The sequence below is a fragment of the Jaculus jaculus genome, chromosome 4 (assembly GCF_020740685.1).
Source record: "Jaculus jaculus isolate mJacJac1 chromosome 4, mJacJac1.mat.Y.cur, whole genome shotgun sequence".
NCBI classification, from domain to species: Eukaryota; Metazoa; Chordata; class Mammalia; order Rodentia; family Dipodidae; genus Jaculus; species Jaculus jaculus.
The window spans coordinates 30,733,162-30,754,607 of record NC_059105.1 but is presented as its reverse complement, the minus strand read 5'-3'; the positions used below and the strand labels follow the sequence as shown (position 1 = coordinate 30,754,607).

At 38.2% G+C, this 21,446-nt stretch overlaps 1 protein-coding gene and 1 pseudogene across 16 annotated transcripts in view; one reads left to right on the top strand and one right to left on the bottom strand.

Moving 5' to 3' along the window:
- Nucleotides 1-21,446, top strand: part of Map2 (microtubule associated protein 2) — a 285,977-nt gene that overhangs the window by 61,258 nt on the left and 203,273 nt on the right. For all 16 annotated transcript variants that reach the window (XM_045147517.1, XM_045147533.1, XM_045147531.1 and 13 more), the window contains exon 2: nucleotides 14,376-14,425. The gene's annotated coding sequence lies outside the window, so the exon portion shown is untranslated. The remainder of the gene's footprint in view (nucleotides 1-14,375; nucleotides 14,426-21,446) is intronic.
- Nucleotides 1,639-2,687, bottom strand: LOC101604444 (annotated as a pseudogene).

The following is a 21,446-nucleotide window of genomic DNA, read 5'->3' as shown; positions in this document are numbered from 1 at the left end:
GCTTATAAACTCCAAAGGCCCACATTAGGTGTCTTCCACAATACCTCTCTATCTTTTTAAATTTAAAATTTTTATTTTTATTTATTTGTTTTTTAGAGAGAGAGACAGAGAGAATGGGCTTGCCAGGGCCTCTAGCTTCTGCAAATGAACTCCAGATGCATGCACCACCTTGTAAATTTAGCTTATGTGGGATCTGGAGAGTTGAACTTAGATTTTTAGGCTTCACAGACAAGCACCTTAACTGATATGTCTTCTCTCCAGCCCTGCATCTTATTTTTTTTTTTAACAACGAGACATACACTGCTTTATTAATAATTTGTAAAAGGTCAACCTCTGACAGAGGGACATCTTAGCAGGAAGCAAATTGTGTGTGAAAAGTCTCTTCCCAAGATCTGGAAACAAATAACCTTGAGCTCCTATCTCAATGCCTGTGAGAGTAGGGCTCTTGCTGTGAGACTGCTTTGTCCCCTTCCCAGAGGTTCTCCCTGGCTTGTGTGACCCTCATCTTCAGACAGGCTTCTGAAAACAATTCTGCCTGATGGGGCTGCCCTGATATTGGCCCTTTCCTCCTATAAAAGGGACATCACAGGTTAAGACTTTGCCAGAAATTGGGTTCCATCCAATGTAACTTAGCTTCCAGTAAATTTGCTGAAACGTAGGCTACACTTATTAAACATGGCACGGTGTTATTAACGGTTCTTCCTCCTTCCTCACTGAGATCTTCACCACTGTTGTGGTGTTTAAGCCATACTGCTCACACTGCTCCCTTCTGGGGGACTGAGGGATGGAGAACCACTCTCCACCACAGACCTTAGAAGAGGCTCTTCCTGCAGATGTGTACATGACTAAGTGGTGTCACAGATGCTACAGGAACTTTAGTTTTGGTCTGCAGAGTAGGACCTGGTCCTTTTGTTTTCCATCTTCCTGACCGGAAGTCATCTTTCATGGGCTTCCAACAGGCTATATTCCTCCATTTTATTTGCAACATAGCAGATATGGGCTCATTTGGACAGAGGATGTGCTTATGATCCTGCCTGAGTATGACTACTATGTGACCCTTCTACTGGCCACAATCAATGGCCCACAAAGTAATTATAGTCTTCCACATTCCTCAGAGCTGCTCACTGAGATCACTCTGTATATTTCGTTGCCCAAATGGAAAAAGAAAGTCAATGTCAAGTCCTAAGCTACCTAGATATCTGCTCTACATATCTCCCCTAGAAACATTGTTAAAATGTAAAGAAAAGTCACTTTGTTGTTTTATGCAGAAGCATTACAAGAAAGCCCATCTAAACTCACAGAACAATGCACACACAGAGACCCGTGCTTGCACACACATGGAGCTGAGAATCAAAGAATCATCAGGTACATAGTTAGGGGAACATAGAGAAAAGCTGGCAAGAAGAGATGGAGATCGGATCAGCTCACGATGTTGGAATGTTACAGTAGTGGTGTGGGTATGGTTCTTACAAAAAGGGGTGAGTGGGCAAAGGATAATAAAACAGGTTACTATAGGGGTTCAATGGCCATGCATGAGTGAAAGATAGTGGAAATCTGTTCAGGGCATGAAATGTTCTGTTATGGAGTGGTCATCTGAAGGAGGAGGGACTTGCCATGGCTCAAAGGAGGAACATCTGCTTAGCAGGAGAACTCTATGGTCTGGTGTCCATCCAGGATATTGGGGGACTCACAGGCTTCCTATGTTCAATCTGACTGGTTGCTAGTCACAGACCTGCTGAAAGGACTTTCTTCAGAACCGATGCTACTTGAAGTTGAGTGGCTTGTGACTGGGCGAGCCAGGTCATGCTTGCAGATGGTACGTAGCCCATTCACTGCAAAAAGTACCTGAAGGTCTCGGTGAGCTTCCCAGGCTGAACTACTTGGAGGCAGTCCTCCACAATGTCATCTTCAGTAAAGTTGTATTTATAGGGTTGAGGCAAGAATTACATTCAACCACAGCCTCCACAGCAGGTGAGTATCGGTCTTTCAATCTCCAGGTCTCTGCATCCATTGTAGGAGCTCAGGAAGAGATGCAAGTTTTCTTGGTTGATATCTTGGGCAATATGCAGTCTGTAGGTTTGAATCAGGTCCAGGTTGGCCTGCAACTGCCAGAAGTGCCCAAAGTGATGAGTGAAAATTATGTCCACAATGTTGGTTGTTTTGAAGCTGCCCAATCAATTCAGCCTTTCGCACACGGGTCAGTGTTAATGAGCACGAGACCCCCCCCACCCCCCAGCTCCAAATGACTGAGCACAAATCTGCTGAGGGTGTAGGCTCCCGCTCCAAGTCCAATACCCATGATGCTTTTCACACTTAGGTGTGTAAGAACAGCAGGCAGCATTTTGGTCAGCTCATCCATCGTGCGGTACTGATACCCTGTTGGGAAGGAGGATGCCCCTTCCTGTTGGCCTGGGGCATGACATGACAACAGCAAAATGTTGAGTGATTTCTTGCATATCCTCAAAGAATGTGTTGAAGCAGGATTTATGGTTGAGCCCAATATCGTGGTATGTCAGGATAACCGATCTGTTTCCCTTTGGTAAGCCTCGCATGGTGACATGAACCATGCCATGAGTTGTTTCTATGTCATGTTCCTGACAGTCAAAGTCCTGGAAGTCTCATGTACCATTCTTACAGTTTAAAAGTGGCTTGGTCTCTGTGAGTTGAACATCCTGAAGTTCATCCATGAGGACAGCTCAGAGCAGAGGAGGCACGCGAATAAACTAGTAACTCTGAGGCGCCAGCGAAGTCAGCCAGCGGTGGAGGTGGTGGCAGCCTCTCCTTCCTCCTTTTGAGACAGGTTCTCTCATTCAACTCAGAGCTCACCAATTTGGCTAGACTAGCTAGCCCGCAAGCCTCAAGGATCCTCCTGTCTGTGCCACCCCAGTGCTGGGATTACAGGCATATGCCCCCATATCCAGCTTTTACATGAGTGCCGAGAATCTGGACTGAGCTCCTCATCAGTGGGCAGCACTTTACCAACTATGCCATCTCCTCAGCCCTTGATTTTTAAAGTCTTACAGTTTCAGTATTTCCAAGATTTATTTCAATAAACTGCTAATTAGGTAACTGATGCTACCTAAGCAGTAAGCTTTTGTAAATCAAAACTTCAGCAAAACTTTGTTTATTTATTTATTTACTTACTTGAGAGCAACAGACAGAGAGAGAAAGAGGCAGATAGAGAGAGAGAGGGAGAATGGGCGCACCAGAGCCTCCAGCCACTGAAAACGAACTCCAGATGCATGCGCCCCCTTGTGCATCTGGCTAACATGGGTCCTGGGGAATCGAGCCTTGAACTGGAATCCTTAGGCTTCACAGGCAAGCACTTAACCACTAAGCCATCTCTCCAGCCCAGCAAAACTTTTATAAGGAAGAAACATAGGGAAAAAAGTGTGAACAGTGGCTTTCAACTGACAATTGGCTTTGATAATTACTTGTTAAATATATCTGCTATTCCTAACTTTCATTTCTTTTAAGGTATATAAGCTGGAATTTATTGTTTTATTTCTGGTTTATATATTATATGGCTATCACAATATGACTTGGAAACTGTGGGCATGAAATTATTTCTCATTTTTCAGTAAGAAAAAAAAAAGCTGTAGCAACTATTCTCTTAAAGATTATTGTATAACATTCCTCTTACTTTTTGAGTAAGGCAAAAAAAAGAGACCAAGGCGAAAGAAATGATGACCCTACTATGCAGATACAATAAGCTGCCTGAAAACAGATGACTAGTTCTATTGAAAAGAATTTCATTTGAGTTATGCTTGGGGCATTTTTTAGCAAAAGGCTACACAAAAAGTCTTGACCTGTGTGTTTGAAATGGCAGATGTTCACAGTGGGGACAAAGCCTGAGGGCATTATAAATCCCCACTATTTTGTGTCTATTTGCTCAATAACTGGGTTGGATGTTTAAAAGTTCTAGGGAATAATTTAGGAAGCAGCTGCTCTTGGCTCTGCAAATTGAAGTGTTCCCCTTAAGCAGAGAAGAACAAATAATTTGCACAGGACACTGTGAGTTCACTAGGTCAGAAATGAACCCCTGTCTTTCCTTATTAGTTTGTTTCTATCAGACACTTTTAAATAAGAATTATGTATGTTTCTATAAAATGTTATCTTGAAATACATACATGTATACACACACACACACACACACACACAGATAATTTTACACCATTACAGATTCAGTGAAATGATGACTGTAGTAATGTAAGTTGGCATGCTCATCTCCTCACTGCTCACACAGTGACTTATTCACTGTCTATTTTTGATGAAAGCATTTGAAATCTACTGTCAAAGAAAATATAATTCATTTATTATAGGCACCATGCCCTTCACTAGAACTTTCAACTCATTCATTCTATGTAACTGTGACTTTGTTCTTTTGCCAACTTCTCCCCATCCCCTAAACTTCACACCTTGGGAGCCACCACTCTACCATTTGGTTCTCTGTGTTTGGATTTTGCAAATCCCACATGTGAAATCATATAGTATTTATTATTGTTTGTATATATAATGCCATCTAGAGTTACCCATGCCATCACAAAGAGCAGGATCTCCTTTCTAAGGTTAAATTATATTCATGTGTGTATGTCTCTATGTTTGTACTCCAGATTTCTTTGTATATTCATCTATTGGTAGATACTCTGGCTGTTTCCGCATTGTATGTGTCATGAATAATGCTGTAGTTAATAATGCTGTTAATAGAGCAGATTATCTACTGGAGGTAATCATTTTATTTCCTTTGAGTATATACATCACAGCATAATTTATGAGTCATATAGTGTGATTTTAATTTTTTAATTTTCGGAGGTATCACCATATTATTTTCCATACCATCTATACCAGCTTACATTCCTCAGGATAATATATAAATGCTCTATGCTTGTAACTTTAGTCATCTCTGTGACAGTATACCTGATTGAGGTAACTTAAGGGAGGACCTTCTAGGCCATAGGTATTTCACTTAGTTTCCAGTATCAGGATATGAAGAGGACTCATACCCAATTAAATAGCAGTTGAATCCCGTAACTTCTGTGCCACTATTGCATCGGTGTGTACATCTTGCCTGCCTGGTTGATTTTGTAGCTTTCAGTATCCACTGTTTGTTCACACTGTTGGTGATTTTATCCCCCAGCAGTCATGTAGGGTCTCCAGCACCATGACAGCTAGGCAGCAGGGAGATAAGTCCCATTTCCACTTTGTCTTTCTTGATTTCTCAATGTCCTATCCTGTGACCCCTCTCCTGTGGTGTCTTCAGCAATAGGGACTTATGATATAATGCTAGTGGGTAACCAAGAGCGTTGGCAATGGCCTGAATTGTCTCAAGGACCTTCAGGAACGCCTGGCCAAAAGTTCAGCGTAAAGTTGTGACCCAGGTGTGTCACTGGGATTTACCAGCAACAGCCTATGGTAGACTAAAGGTTTTCTCTACTTCTTCCCAACCATGTCTGTCTGTCTTTTTCTCTCTTTGTAAGGTAGATCTTTTACTTACTCATTCCATCTGTTTTGTGTATCCCTCCCTCTCCACTTCCTCTCTTTTCCCTGTACTCCCTTTAGAACTCTCTGTCCTCTGTGTTCACTGTCCCCCTCCCTCTAACCCCACCCTGATTCTCCTTTCAACAAGTCGCATTCTAGCTTCTTGTCCTACCAGTGATGCCTATATAACTTAAAAGCCAATCAAATTTTTTCAGGTTAGGATCCACTTTTGAGAGAAGAAATTAGCTGTTTGCCTTTCTGAGCCTGGTTTACTTCATTTAGCTTAATTTTTCCAAGTCCATTCATTTTTCTGCAGATTTCATAATTGAATTTTTTCTTTAGTGCTGAATAGAACTCCACTGTGCATATGTACCGCATCCTCCTTACCCATTCATCGATTGATGGGCATCTGGGCTGATTCCGTTTCCTTGCCACTGTGAATAAGATAGCAATAGCCATAGATGAGCGAGTATCTCTAGAGCAAGTGCAGGGTCTTTACGGTTTATGCTCATGAGTAGTGTACCTGGGTTGAGCAGTATGTCTTAGTTTAGATGGCTGAGAAGGCTCCAGATTGATTTTCATAATGGCTGTATAAGTTTATGCTCAGGAGTAGCATAGCTGGGTCGAGTGGTAGATCTTATTTCACATGGCTGACAATGCTCCATATTGATATTCATAGTGGCTGCATACGTTTACATTCCCATCAACAGTGAATGAAGGTCCCCCTTTCTCTTCACCTTCATCAAAATTTGGTGTCATTTATTATTTTTTTTGTGACATCCTGATTTCAGTGAGATGGAATCTCAAAATTGTTTTAATTTACTTTTCTCTGACAGCTAGAGATGTTGAACATTTTTATATGTTTATTGGCTATTGGTATTTCTTCATTTGAGAACTCTATGTTCATTTCCCTGTTCCATGTTTTAATTGGGCTTATTGATTTTTTCATTGTTTAAAATTTTAAGTTCTACACATTCTAGATAGTAAATCTCTGTCAGATGGCTATCTGACAAAGATTATCTCACATTCTGTAGTTTGTCTATTGCCTCTGTTAATGGTTTTCTTAGCTGTAAAATAGTTCTATAATTTCATGAGATCTCATTGGATGAATGAGTATATTTAATTCACTGAGCTACTGGAGTCTTGTTCAGAAAGTCTTTACATATGCATGTATCTAGGAGTAGTCTCCGTGTTCTTTCCTGTAGTCTTTTCATAGTTTCGGTTCTTATATTGAGGTTCTTGATTTATTTGGAGTTGATTTTTGTGAAGAGTGAAGGGAGTGGGTCCAGGTTCACTCTTCTATGTGTAGTTACCCAAATTTTCTAGCACATTGTTGGAAATGTTAGCTTTTCCAATGTATGTTTCTGACCCCTTTGTCAAAGTTCACGTGGCTGTTGTTACATGAATTCTCACCTGGTTGTCCTATCTACCCTTTCCTATCCTATCCTATCCTATCCTATCCTATCCTATCCTATCCTATCCTATCCTATCCTATCCTATCCTATCCTATCCTATCCTATCCTATCCCATCCCATCCTATCCCATCCCATCCCATCCCATCCCATCCCATCCCATCCCATCCCATCCCGTCTGATCCTATCCTATCCTATCTATCCTATCCTATCCTATCCTATCCTATCCTATCCTATCCTATCCTATCCTATCCTATCCTATCCTATCCCATCCCATCCCATCCCATCCCATCCCATCCCATCCCATCCTATCCTATCCTATCTTATCTTATCCTATCCTATCCTTCTCTTCATTTCTTCTATTCTAGTTTTTCTATTCCATTCCATTCTATCCTATCCCCCCTCTCCCACTCTTCTCCTTACCCCACCCCTCCCATTACATTTCAATCTATGTCTATTTTGTGACAATACTATAGGATTTTTATTACTATGGCTTTGTAGTATGTCTTGAAGTCAGCTATGCTAATATCAACAAGCAGTTGTATTTTTGATGAGGACATTTTTGGCTACCCAACTATTTTTGTGATTCCATATAATTTAAAAAAAAATTTTTTATTAGTTTTCTATTCAGCAAATACAGGCAGTTATCATTATTCATTATTAGGCTCCTCTGTGACCTACCTCCTTCCCATTGGCCCCTCCTTGTTGACGTATATGGGTCGTGCATTGTGGAGTTAGCCCTCAGTTATTGGTACGATAAATGTCTCTGCATATCCTGACCCAACATGTGGCTCTGACATTCTTTCTGCCCCCTCTTCTGCAAAATTTCCCTGAGCCATGATGGGTTCATTTTTGGTCTGCTTCAGTGATGAGGTGTTGGGGGCCTCTGATTCTCTGGCTCTTTGATTAGGTAGGAGTTGATTTTTCTCTGTGTTGGTCTCCTTCCCCCTTGAGCTGGTATCTGGTTCATCAGGAAAAGAGCACCCTTGCTTGTTTTGCTAATTTCCCTTAGTTTCAGCCGGGGCCCTTTTGAGGTATGATGGGGTAGCTCTCTCCTTAGGATCTGCATCTGTCTGAAAAAGAGAATCAGATTCTCCAATGGAGAGTAAGTTAGCACCAGGACAAATGAGATAACCCTTACTTTTTTTTATAGAGAGATTAATAGGTGTAGGCCCTCTTGTAGCCCATGATTGATGGTAGCTTGATATTGGAGAGTGGGCTTATGTTTGGATATGGTTCTGACTAGTTTCCCAGCTCCAGCTATGGGTCCTGTACCACTGAGGGGATCAGTTAGCCAAATCAAGAGCAATCGGTTCCCCACCATGACTATGTACCACTATTTCACTTGTTTGGGCATCACAACAGGTTATTTGCTGCTAAGTAGGTTAGACCATGAGTTGCTTGGACAGATATTGGTCATTTCCCCCAGTCGCCCATGTAGCACCTTATGGCACTAGATACGCTGACTGTTTGGGACTGACTCTCTCCTAGCTTCCAGCCATGCTGTTCCATTTTACATGTCAGCTGCATATGGTATCTTCAGCAATAGGGTCTTACCACTAACCTTTGGTGGGTCATCAAGTACTCTGACAGAAATCTGTCATTCTTTTAGGAAACCTTGTAGGTTTCTCTGATCAAAAGCTCATTGTGGATGGTAGCTCCATGCAGGTACTGGGAGTTACAGGTCAGTGCCCACTAAGAAAATGAGGAAAAAAATAACTAATATACAAGAGTCAGAGAGGAGAGAGACAGAGAGAGAGAGAGGAAGGAAGGGAAGATGTAGAAGATTTAGGTTAGACTTGATCCTACACTCTCCAGTGTCTTGTGGTTCAGATGTTTCCTGTAAGGGCCTGGTGAAGGTTCAGCCATATGGTCTGCCTTTTAGGAAGTAGAATTTTATGGTACCATTGCCATTTGGGTCTAGATTAGTGTTTCCCACCCCTTCTATGCCATCCCTTCTCTCCCCATCCATCCTAGTGTCTAGTCCATGAGATGATTGCTGAGTACATGAGGCAACAGGTTAGGTGCTGTAGTTGAGTGAGACTATGTGGTGACTTTTGTTCTGTGATTGGATAAGTTCATTGAGAATGATCTGTTGCATGTTCAACCATTTTTCCTCAAATTTCTTTGTGTCATTTTTTTCTTACTGCTATATAAAATTCCATTGTGTACATATACTGCATCTTAGTTATCCATTCTTCTAGCAATTGACATCTAGATTGATTCCAGATCTTAGCTGTTACGAATTGAGCTGCTACAAACATGGTTGAGCAAATCTCTCTGGCCTGTGATTTGAAGGTTTTAGGGTAGATGCCCAATAAAGGAATAACTTGGTCTGTTGGTATCTCTATAGTCAGCTTTTTCAGGAGTCTCCATATTGCTTTCCAAAGTGGTTGTACCATTCTACATTCCCACCAACAGTGGATGAGTGTTCCTACTTCTCCACATCCTCACCAGCATTTATTTTCATTTGATTTTTTGATGTTTGCTATCCTTATTGGCATAAGGCGTAATCTCATAGTTGTTTTAATTTGCATTTCTCTGATGATTAGGGATGATGAGCATTTTCTTAAGTGTGTGTTTGCCATTTGTGTTTCTTCCTCTGTGAACTGCCTGTTCAGCTCTTTGTCCCGTATTTTGAGTGGGGTATTTGACTTCTTACTGTTTAGATTTTTGACTTCTCTGTAGGTTCTAGAGATTAGACCTCTATCAGTTGGATAGCCCACAAATATTTTCTCCCATTTTGTGGGTAATCTACTGGCTTTGCTTATTGTATGCTTGTCTGTAAAGAAACTCTTCAGCTTCATGTGATCCCATTGGTTGAGTGACTGTTTAAGATCGGGAGCTACTGGTGTTTTGTTCAGGAAGTCTTTTGCCATTCCTATATCATGGAAAGTACTTCCTAAAGTTTCTTCCAGTAGTATTCAAGTTTCTAGTCTTATACTGAGGTCTTTGATCCATTTGGATTTGAGTGTAGTGCATGGTGAAATGTTTGGATTCAGTTTCCTGCATGTGGTTATCCAGTTTTTCCAGCACCATTTGTTGAAGATGCTGTCTTTTTTCCAGCTTATATTGTTAGGACCATTGTTGAATATCAAGTAGCTACAGTTGCTTGATCCAAAGTCTGGGTCCTCAAGGTCTATACTCCTGTTTTTATGCCTGTACCATGGTGTTTTTATTACTATGGCTTTTTAATATAGCTTTAGATCAGGTATGGTGATGCCACCAGAGGTATTTCTTTTGCTGAGGATATGTTTGGATATGCGAGGCATTCTGCCTTTCCATATGAAATTTGAGATCATTTTTTCTATCTCTGTGAAGAACACTGTAGGGATTTTAATTGGAATTTCATTAAATGTATATATTGCCTTTGGTAGGATTGTCATCTTCACAATGTTAATTCTACCTATCCAGAAGCATGGGAGGTCTTTCCATTTTCTCAAGTCCTCCTCAATTTCTTTTTTGAGAGTTTTTATGTTTTCGTTGTATAGATCTTTCACTTCCTTCGTTAACGCTATTCCAAGATATTTTTGTTGTTGTTGCTATTGAAAATGGGACTATGTCCCTTATTACTTTCTCTGTATCTTTGTCATTTTCATATAGAAATGCTACTGATTTTTGTGCATTGATTTTGTATCCTGCTACTTTGCTATAGGAGTTAATCACCTTCAGGAGTTTTGGGATGGACTCTCTTGGGTGTCTTGCATATACAATCATGTCATCAGCAAATACAGCTAACAACTTCTTCCTTTCCAAATTGTATCCCTTTTATTTTCTTCTTCTGTCTTATTACTTGAGCTAGGACTTCCAGTACTATATTGAAAAGCAGAGGTGAGAGAGGACAACCATGTCTTGTTCCTGATCTTAATGGGAATTCCTCCAGTCTCTCTCCATTAAGTATTATTTGGGCCTTCAGCGCTTTGTATAAGCATAAAAACCATATGATCATTTCGATAGATGAAGAAAAGGCCTTTGACAAGATACATCACTTTATGATCAAAACATTGGAAAAAATTGGCATGGTTGGTTCATATCTTAACATAATAAAGGCAATATACAAAGCTCCGAAGGCCCATATAATTTTTGAGAATATTTTCTCTTTAAAATCAAAGAATGGTGTTGGAATTGTGACTTTAATTGCATTGAATCTTTAGATTGCTTTTGGTAGGATGGCTATTTTCATGATATTAATTCTTCTAGTTGATAAGCATGGAAGTTCTTTCCATCTTCTTGTGTCTTCTTCATTGTCCCTCTTCAGTGTTTTAATATTTTCATTTTACAGGTCCTTTACTTCCATAGTTATGGATATTCTATAAAAATGTTGTTGTTCTCACCTAAAGAGGAATTTTCAACTCAATAAAAAGTAAAACTATACTAACACAGTCACTGTTTGGTATAGTCTCTCTATACTCTTCTGTGTGGGGGACACCTTACAAAGCTTGTGTGTTCACATATGAGGTCTGCATAGCTAACATAATATTAACAGTTTGAATATGTATTATATTCATGTAGTCTTGAAAAGAAAACAAGCAATATTGGGAAAATGTGAATGGAAGTGGTGGTATAAGTGAGGGGATAATTTGACACATCAAGTTGGAGTACCTTGCTGACTATATGAAATGTATAAAAATAATGTAACACATCTCTTGAACTTTGAAAATTTGAAAAATTTCAAAAGAGTCCTGTTTTTAATATTAAAGTATATATTTAAAATAATATCTATATTATTTTAAATTATTTTAAATAATATCTATATTATTTTAAATATAATAATAATATTTATATTATTTTAAATATAGTACCTAATTCAATGTATATATTTGGGACTTTATGTTAAAAAGATACAATTTAATCAATTTTAAAAAGTGTTAAGGATATCTGAAAGTTAGCATCCCAAAGAGCTCTCTCAGTAGAAGTGCATCCAGTCAAGTGACAAATTGTTCCCACAAACAAATGAACTGTTCCATGTAGAATTTCCCTGGTTCCATAAAACAAGTGAACCCAACTTCCCTGAAACCACTTGAGTTGAATGTCTATTTCACCTTGGGATTCCTCTCTCAATCTTTATTCAACAATTAATGAACAGGTTAATGTACTCAGCATCACACAAGATCCTCTGGTAACAGGATCACATTTTTTATCATGTCAAAATATATGCAACGTAAGGTTTTCCATTTTCACTATTTTAAAAGTGCAGTTCTCTAGCATCAGCTTCATTCACAACACTGTACAAGTTGTCATTCTATTTTCTAGTGAATGGTTGGATGTGAATTAAAACCTCGTTTTCAATGCCTTTTTTTACTTAGAGGCTAATAATTGCTAATCAGCAGATTAAGTCGCACATGGAAGCAGTGCCTGATGGTTGTTCTCTGTTTTCTCACCTAGTGTTCATGTGTTACTATATATAAATATAAATATAATATATATTAAGTGTATGGGTTAAAAACCCAAGAACTTGTTGCTAACAGAGTACTTCAAAATTTATTAGCATGTGGCATCTTCATACCACAGTTATTTATTTTCATGACATTGTTAGGCTAATAGTTATAAATCAAAGCTAGAGAAATGGCTTAACAATTAAAGGTGCTTACATAGCCTGCTGACCTGAATTCAACTTCCCAGCACACATGAAGATAGATATACAAAGTGGCACATGCCTCTGGATTTTGTTTGCAGCAACAAGATGCCTTGGTGTGCCCATTCTCTCTATATCTCTTTTGATCTCTGTGTCTCATAAATAACTACATACATAAATAATATTTTTGAAAAGTTAAAAATCACACTTGCATTTCATCAATACAATATTTGCATCCTAACAGCTTAAATAGTCTTTGAAAAAATAATGTATATGAATTGAACATAAATTATTTTTATTTTATTCTTACAACTCCAAATTACTTAGTACTAGGATGTGTATCTCTTAGAATCTACTCAGTCTTTAAATAATGAGAGGAAGCAATGTTATGCTTGATTTTTGCAGTTTTGCCTTTTATATTTTATATCCAAACAAATTGAAGAACAGAGGCTACCATTCAAGCATCTAATTTAAACACATCTAAAACTAACTTGTTTTTCTTTTCTTTTAATTGGAAACTCTGACATAGAATATTCCAAGGCAAGAATCTCCATGTGCCATTTCTTGTCTGTTCAAAAGACAGACTTGTTTCCACCATAGATTGTTTTGATTTATCTCCTTTGTAGCTCCACTTGACATTGTGGTTTTCCACATTATTTATTTCACAGCATATTTTAATGGCAAAGCTTAAGCCCAAGGGACCTACAGAGAATCTTGATAGATTGCCAATGGTATTTTCTTATTTGGCCTTGACTAACTTTAGACTGATGGATAACACTAGACTAAAAATCTGCAGTCTACTTGGGTATTAAATCTGATTAAATATCTGTCTAGTTGGTTTGTGCTGTGATAGCAAACATGCATAGATGGATGGCTTGTAAATAAGAGACCTTATTTACCAAACTCTGGATGCTGGGCAGTCCAAAGCCATCAGTTCAGTGTTGTAGGAAAGCTTGCTTCTTTTTAGATGGCCGCAATTTTGCTGTTCTTACATGCCAGAAAAAGTGAAGGCACGTTCTATGTTCTAACTTTCATAAGGGCATTAGTCCCAGTTTTTACATACCTGAGTTTCTCTTTTATAAAGGAGGACAGAGTCACCTCCAGTGCCATCACCTTGGGAATTAGGGCTCAGCATGAGTTAGATGGGATAGATAGTATGAAATAGGATCCAAATGAATTGATCTTACTGTTTATAACTCAGCAGTTTTCAATAGAAATGGTAATATATTACAAAGAGAATGTTGGTGTTTTACAATATATGTATAAGAATTCTTTAAATATAAAAACTACTAAAAGTAAAACTAGAACCTAATTTTTGTCATTTCTTAGTGTTTCAAAATGGCATACATAAAAATTTTAAGCTTAGAGTTGGGGCTATAGATCAGCCCATAAAGAAATTGATAAGCAAGTATGAGGATCTGTGTTTAGGCTCCTACTAACCATGAAAACTCCAGCAGCTTGAGAGTTCCACCTGTCAACTCTGAAGGTGGAGATGGAGGATACCCAGGACAAGCTGGCTAGCTAGACTGGAGGAGTTAATGAGTTCTGGCCTCAAGTGAGAAGGCTTTGCCTCAGTAACTAAAGTGGAGCATGACTTAAGAAAATACCTGAAGTCAAACCTCTGACCTCCACATGCATATACATGTGCATGCACATACACACACACACACACACACACACACACACACACACACACACATGCACACATACCATATAATTGTATATGCAAAAAATTCAAGTTTAAAACATTACTACATAAACTCTTTTATGTTGTGAATGGATGTGTTTTAGTCAGGGTATTTTATGACATGAGTCATTTAACATCTGACTTGACCTTCCTTATGAGGAAGAGCAAAATTGAATTGCCCAGCAGATTATATTTACTGGTGATTTTCTTCTTTTTCTTTCAGATTTTACTGACCTGACCCAATATATCGTGTGACTGCAGGCTGGAAGTAAGGTCAGTGCCATGTTTGTACTGATCATGAACATTGCCATGAAGCGATGTCTTTGTAGCTCTTCATCTTGTGAGGTCTGGATACTCTGGCAAAGTGTGGTACAAAGCTGGCCTTCTGTTAAAACTGGGTATATTACTGACTTGGCTCACTAACAGACGTGGTTCCCTCAGCAGTGTTTGTTTTCATAGTTAGTATAGCTTCTTCAGTACGGAATGTTTTACTTCTTTCTTCTTACTAGCTGAGTTTCCATGAAATGAAAAGCTAGGGTTTTAATTCATTAAGTGAATACCTTCTTTACAAGGCTGGTAAACATTTTAAGGAATAACTTATTGTCTAAATTTATAGGAAAACACTTTGGTCTCCCTAAACAATGCATTTCCTAAGGAGACCAGAGCTGAAAATGAATCACAAATTTTAATTAAGTAGCAGACTAGTAAGATGTCACTTCCTTTGTTCTGTTTTCTCATTAGTTGACTTTACAGGGAATTCAAAACCAGCTTAAGTGAGTTTTGAGTAATAACAGCACTTTACAGGGTCTCCATATCAATGGGCCTGGGAACTCATGTGGCCCTTCTATTTTCTTCACTACAGCATGAACTTGTGTTTAAAAATAAAATTAGAGCCCAAGTCCTGAAAGCAATGAGAAGCTTTGTTGCTCATAAAAGAGCATAATGCCAGGTGTTCCTCTACTTCTTGTATAGGCTTTTCATTAATGATTAACATAAAGGAACACATTGTAATTCATGCTTACGCTAATCAGAATTTCCTCTTTAAAGTCCATATTTGGTTTTCCAAACTGCAGTGTCTAACACATAGCAGGCACACAGTAAACATGTACTTGTTTCTGGTAATAATTCTGACTCTCTCTCTCTGCCCCTCATATAAGGCTAACATTTTCCTTTTCAAGTAAAAAATGTTGCTTTGTTAACCTTTAATCTGTATGGAACTAAGGGAAGAGATCATGTTGGATTTTATTCACCATTTATTGATAATTTGCCACTGCCTAAAAAAGGGGTGAAATATTTACAACAAATACAGTCTATTTAAAATTTTTATGTGTATGTGATATGTGTGTGCATATGTTTGTGTGTTCCAGTGTATGTGGTGGTCAGATGACAACCTTCACACATTTTACCTTGTTCGAAGGCAGGGCTTCTTGTGTTGTTTACCATTATACTCTGTAGACTGTTGGGCTCCCAGGCTTCGGAGATTCTCACCAAAGGCACACTGGGCATTCAGACACACTACCACACCCAGTGTAATAGGCGTTCTGGTGGTCTGAGCTCAGGTTCCTGGCTTGCATTGGAAGTACTTTACCCGGCGAGACATCTCCTCAGTCTTTTAAAGCTAATTTGTAAACTGTATTACTATCTGTGCAATATAGTTTTGAATTGTATTCAATAGTAATACTTAGTCTACCTTGGCTTCTTCTTTTTCCCTCCAAATCAGACACTGAATTCATTAGCTAGAAACTGATTTTTTTGTTTTTTTTTTTTTTTGTTTTTTTTTTTTGTTGTTGTTGTTTGTTTTTTTGAGGTAGAATCTCATTCTAGTCCAGCCTGACCTGGAATTCACTATATAGTCTCAGGGTGGCCTTGAACTCACAGCGACCCTCCTACCTCTGCTCCCTAGTGCTGGGGTTAAAGGTGTGTGCTGCCACACCTGTCTGTGCCTTCTTTTTTACTTAATTTCCTCCTTTGTGTATTTTATATGAATCTGAATATTTAAATACACTATTTTAATATCTTTTCAATGTTACATTTTTCCTGCCAGAATCCCATCCATTCCACCTGCTAAACAGAAATTAGAAGTAGAATGAGATTTTTTTTTTTTTTTTTGTGGAGAACATGTATTTGAATTAAGAATAGTTTCAGTGTGTGGGGTTTAGTTGGAAAGGTTAATTATCATATTAATTAGACATAGATTCTGCCTTTTCTTATTTAATTAGAAGAAAACTCTTCCTTTTGTGATTTTGGTTGTGTTATTTGTATTATCTAAATATCAGTTTGAAATCTCATCACATTCTTGCCACTTTCTATAAAGAAAAACAATGAAATAATATGTTGTTAAATAAAATCGAACAGGAATTCATAAACTTTTGCCTTAGTCAGATTTCCTACACATCTTTCCCATCAAAGTTTCTTTAGTGAGATGAGCATTGATGTGTTTGGAGAAGGTTTAAAAGGTCAGGGTGAGTCATATATTTCCAAATAAGTATTCCAGCCAAAATAGAAGAAGTTTACCAACAAATGGTGTAATTTTTCCGAAGATGATCAGCATTTTGATTTTATAGTCATTAATCATGAAAGATCCACTTTACATACACCTAGTATGAAATGCCAAAAATCCATGTCCCAGTAAATGTTAGCAACTCTGTCCTAATTCCAAATGAAAGTTTTAAATTATTTTTTCCAATGAAATCCAAGTCAAAAACTCAAACATATATTTATATGATGTATTTTGATATGTATTTCCCCAGTTAACTTGCTATTTCTCTTCCTCTTATGCTCTTCTTCTTTCCCATTAATCTCCATCTTAATGCCATACTTTTAATTTTTACCCTTGAGTTACATTAGGGTTTTGTGCATATCGTGGTTGTAAGTTTTCTTACTGTGGAATGAGCAACTCACCAATGATTACACAGCTGATGAGCCTCATTTCTTCTCTCTCAGCAACCATCAGCTGCCACTAGCTTCTCTGGGAGGTGTGAGGTCTCATGAACCCTTTCTCAGTTGATGGTGGAATACTGACAGACTCAGATCTTGTAGAGGAAACCACAGCACGTTTGCTCTGTGTGTAACAGCCGTAAATACTGTATCCAGAAGACAGTGCTTTGCATCTTCCTACTTTTATATTCTCCTTAACTCACCTTCTGCAAGGTTTCCTGAGCCTTTCAGGGAATAATTTCTATGTTCTCTTTGAACATAGTACAAAGTAGTCATATATTTGTGGCAATTTTGCCAGCTGTGTATCTTTGCATTACCCTCTGCATATTGTAGTAAGAAATGTTTGTAATCAAGGATTCAAGCACTACTTTTTACAGGAAACATAAATATACATATTTCAAAGGCAGTTTGACATGTTGCCCATTTAACATAGCCACAGTAGTAGGTTCCTCCTTAGGTCCTCTCTCTCTCTCGAGTTATGGCCCCTTCTCAGGTTTTCAACAGGAGACATGAATCCCTTTCTGAAGAGCAAGACTCAACTCCAATAAGGAGGCAGTTGGTTACTCCCATAACATTTATGCCACTGTTGTACCAGTGGCCATATCTTGCCTGGCAGGTCACTTGTGTAGTACACAGGGTCCATAGCTGATAGAACTGTTGATGGATTTTCTCCAACAGTAGTTTGCATAGCAAAAACCTTCTGCTAAATATAAGGTTAGCCTGTAGTGAAGAACCCTCCTGCTAGGTTACAGCTAAGATTCTCTGTTCCCTATAACTAAAATGTTCAGTAATAGGAACTTACCATCTGGTGTTGGTAGGCATCCAAGAGCCATAGCAGTACGCTCTATTATTTTTTGGGACCTCTGTAGGCTCCCTGACCAACAACATTGGGAGGCATCTCATCTCTGGCACTGGAATTTATGATTAATAACCTATGGCTTCTGGAAGCAGCTTTGTCCACTCATTTAGGGGGCCTTCATCCAAACAGTTCTGTTTTTAAGTTACATTTTAATTGGTTTACCAAGGAATAGGTTTCCATATGGCTTATTAATATATTCTTAGTTTTAGTGTATTCTCGCTTCTTTGTTTTCTTCCCCTCATCTCACTACCCCATTCTCTCTCTCACTATGAAATACCTCTACTCTCATGTCCCATGTGTTCTTTTATCCCCGAACAAAGCTTCCCCTCATAGACCTTTCATGGCTTCCTCACCTCTATAGACACTTACTCTGTCCCATGGCCACCAGTCTAGAAATTCAGAGCTAGAATCCTTATATAACAGTGAACATATGACATCAAATAGTATTTTTTTAAAATCATATATATATATTAACATATATTATATAGTTAATATATAATCAAATATATATACATATATATGTCGATATATGTATACATATATATATGTATATATATATTTGATAGAGAAAGAGGCAGAGACAAAGAGAGAGAGAGCACTCCAGAGCCTCCAGCCACTGCAAATGAACTCTACACACACGTGCCCCCTTGTGCATCTGGCTTATGTGGGTCCTAGGGAATCAAACTAGGGTTCTTAGGTTTCCCAGGCAAATGTATGAACTGCTAAACTTTCTCTCCAGCCCCAAATAGTAGTTTTTGTAATCCAACATTCTAACACAATGGAATCCATAGATGTATTAATTGATACATGTTGAGGAATATAGTCTGAAAGTTTTAGTCTTTCTGCCTATAATTAAACAATTATGTCTTTTTTTTTAAATTATTTATTTATTTATTTGAGAGTGACAGACACAGAGAGAAAGACAGATAGAGGAAGAGAGAGAGAATGGGCGCGCCAGGGCTTCCAGCCTCTGCAAACGAACTCCAGACGCGTGCGCCCCCTTGTGCATCTGGCTAACATGGGACCTGGGGAACCGAGCCTCGAACCGGGGTCCTTAGGCTTCACAGGCAAGCGCTTAACCACTAAGCCATCTCTCCAGGCCCAATTATGTCTTTTTAAGAGCAGAAAAATTTGTATGTACAGTAAAAGCACTGCAATAACATATAAATATCTCAACTCTTGGTCAGAGTGTTTCAGGCAATTTTTCTTGGCATTGTGTTATATGAAGGCATGTTGTACAAGGTGTGCACATTATAAGTTCAGACCCAAGGGTTCAGTGATTCTGCCAGACAAACCTCAGATTCATGATACCTTTCACTCTTAATGCACATCCAGAAACCTGTTAGTATTACCAAATTTTTCATGACAGTCAGTTATGCAACCATATTTGAAGTCCTGAATCACAATTTAAGAAGCTGTGTTGTACACATAATGTTTGCTTTTTATTCTTTATCCTATAAGGGATGACATTCTTTTATTTTTCCCCTAAAACAGTCAGAACATAGCACATAGATACATTACATCCAGATCCATCCTTCAACCCTCCACCCCATCCCTGAAGAGGGATATTGTCTCTGAGACCAGCACACACTGCTGAAAACATGTATGGCCGCTCATGAGCTTCTCAACACTGACTTCCCTGCCTTTGTAGTTGCTTCGGACTGCATGCAAGCTTCCTCAAGCTATTGGTTGAACCATATTTGTTTATATTTACATGAGTTTAGCTTTTCTTGGTGCTTTGATCCTTAGAGAAATGCTTTCATATGAGGGAATTAATGATAATTATCTAAAACCGCTTACACTAGCCATTGTTCTGCTGTCATGCTACAAAGCAGTCTAGACATTCTGCTTCCTTCAGCATGTGTCTAGACACCTTGTGGATGCTACTGCCTTGACCTCCAGTGCTTTCTGTGCTGTTAGATGTTGGGGCTGCTGGCAATGTGCTCTGACTTTATTTTATGTACAATAGAAATGGCATCAGCTTATGTTTTCTTTGCAAATAAAATGAGATTACACAATACTGTTAATCTTAGAAAATGTAAGTTTTTCATCACCTTTATTAAAGACATATTATTCTACATATTATTCTCCTAGATTTTTCATGGTTAATAAATTCTCATGCTTCTCTTAAGGCAAGAGGAAACATTAATGAGGATCTTAAAATTATTGTAAAATATTTTCAGATAAAATGATACTGCTTTAAGTTGACTGATTTTAAGTGATATAATATCACTATATTAATATTTTAATGAAATGTTATTAATAAGCTGTGTCATTGTTTTAAGTCATCAGATTTTTTTATTTTTTAAAGAATTAGAAATACTCTAATGAAATAAAATATGGGATGAAGAGGTGCTCTTATTATCTACCCAGTGAGCTCTGTTGCCTGGAATCTTCTAGAGTTAGGACAAAATGTCCACCAGCTCTTCATCAATATTCCACACTGCCTCAGAGAGAAGTTCTACTTCTTCTACAGGTTGAAATTAGTATTGCTCCTTCCTCAGCTTCTCAAGTGCTGGGATTACAGGCATGCACCATGCCCATTTTATTCTTACAGTTTCTGTATCGGGTGACCTTTCCATCTAAGAGCATCAACCATGAGGAATGCTCATGACATAATTCAGAGTGGGAGAGTTAGAAAGGGATCAAGGTGGGTTGGCAGGCAAGCTTTTTTACTGTCATCTCTCATTCCCTGATCGAATGAAGAACCTCAGCAATGTTTGGCCCTAGAGCTGTTCCTTTATTTTGACAGTCTTGTCATAAGAGGAAGGAGCCATTGATGTCACAGAAGACACACATGAAGACACCACCCACTGGAGATGTTTTAAAGAAAAGTGTTGGATCTTGGAGACTTTTTTCCATAAGAGGAAATAATATTCTAGCTGATTTATTTTTATTAAGTAAATGTAGTATCAAATGGTTACAAAAGACATCCCCTTGAGCATGTTTTCATACAAATCCCAGCTTATGAAGTTAAAACTACAGATTTAATTTACTGTCCAGCTGATCTCCAGCAATTTTATATTCATCTGAGAAGAAACATGTGGGTCCAAGGAATAACATAGCTGTACTTTTCACTGAACATCTGTATAACTAAGATCCTATTACTCACATTTGAGCCTGATATTGCAATAGGGCAATCTTGTTGAGGAATATTTCACTCTTCTATCAGAAGCCCATTCATTTAGATATGGTTCCCTTACTTCAAAGTAAGAACTTCATAGTATTAAAAGGATGAATTCTTTCATGTTATTCTGCTTCAATAAATTATTATAAGTTTATAAAAATATTCATCTGGGAATAGAGAGTAAAGAATTTTTATCAAAACATATAACAAATATATAATGCATATATATTATATATACATAGGTAAGGAGGCATATGACAGGGCTAAATAGATGATAGAGAGATAGATGATAGACTGATATATAACTAGAGATGACAGATGATAGATAGATAGATAGATAGATAGATAGATAGATAGATAGATATTTAGAT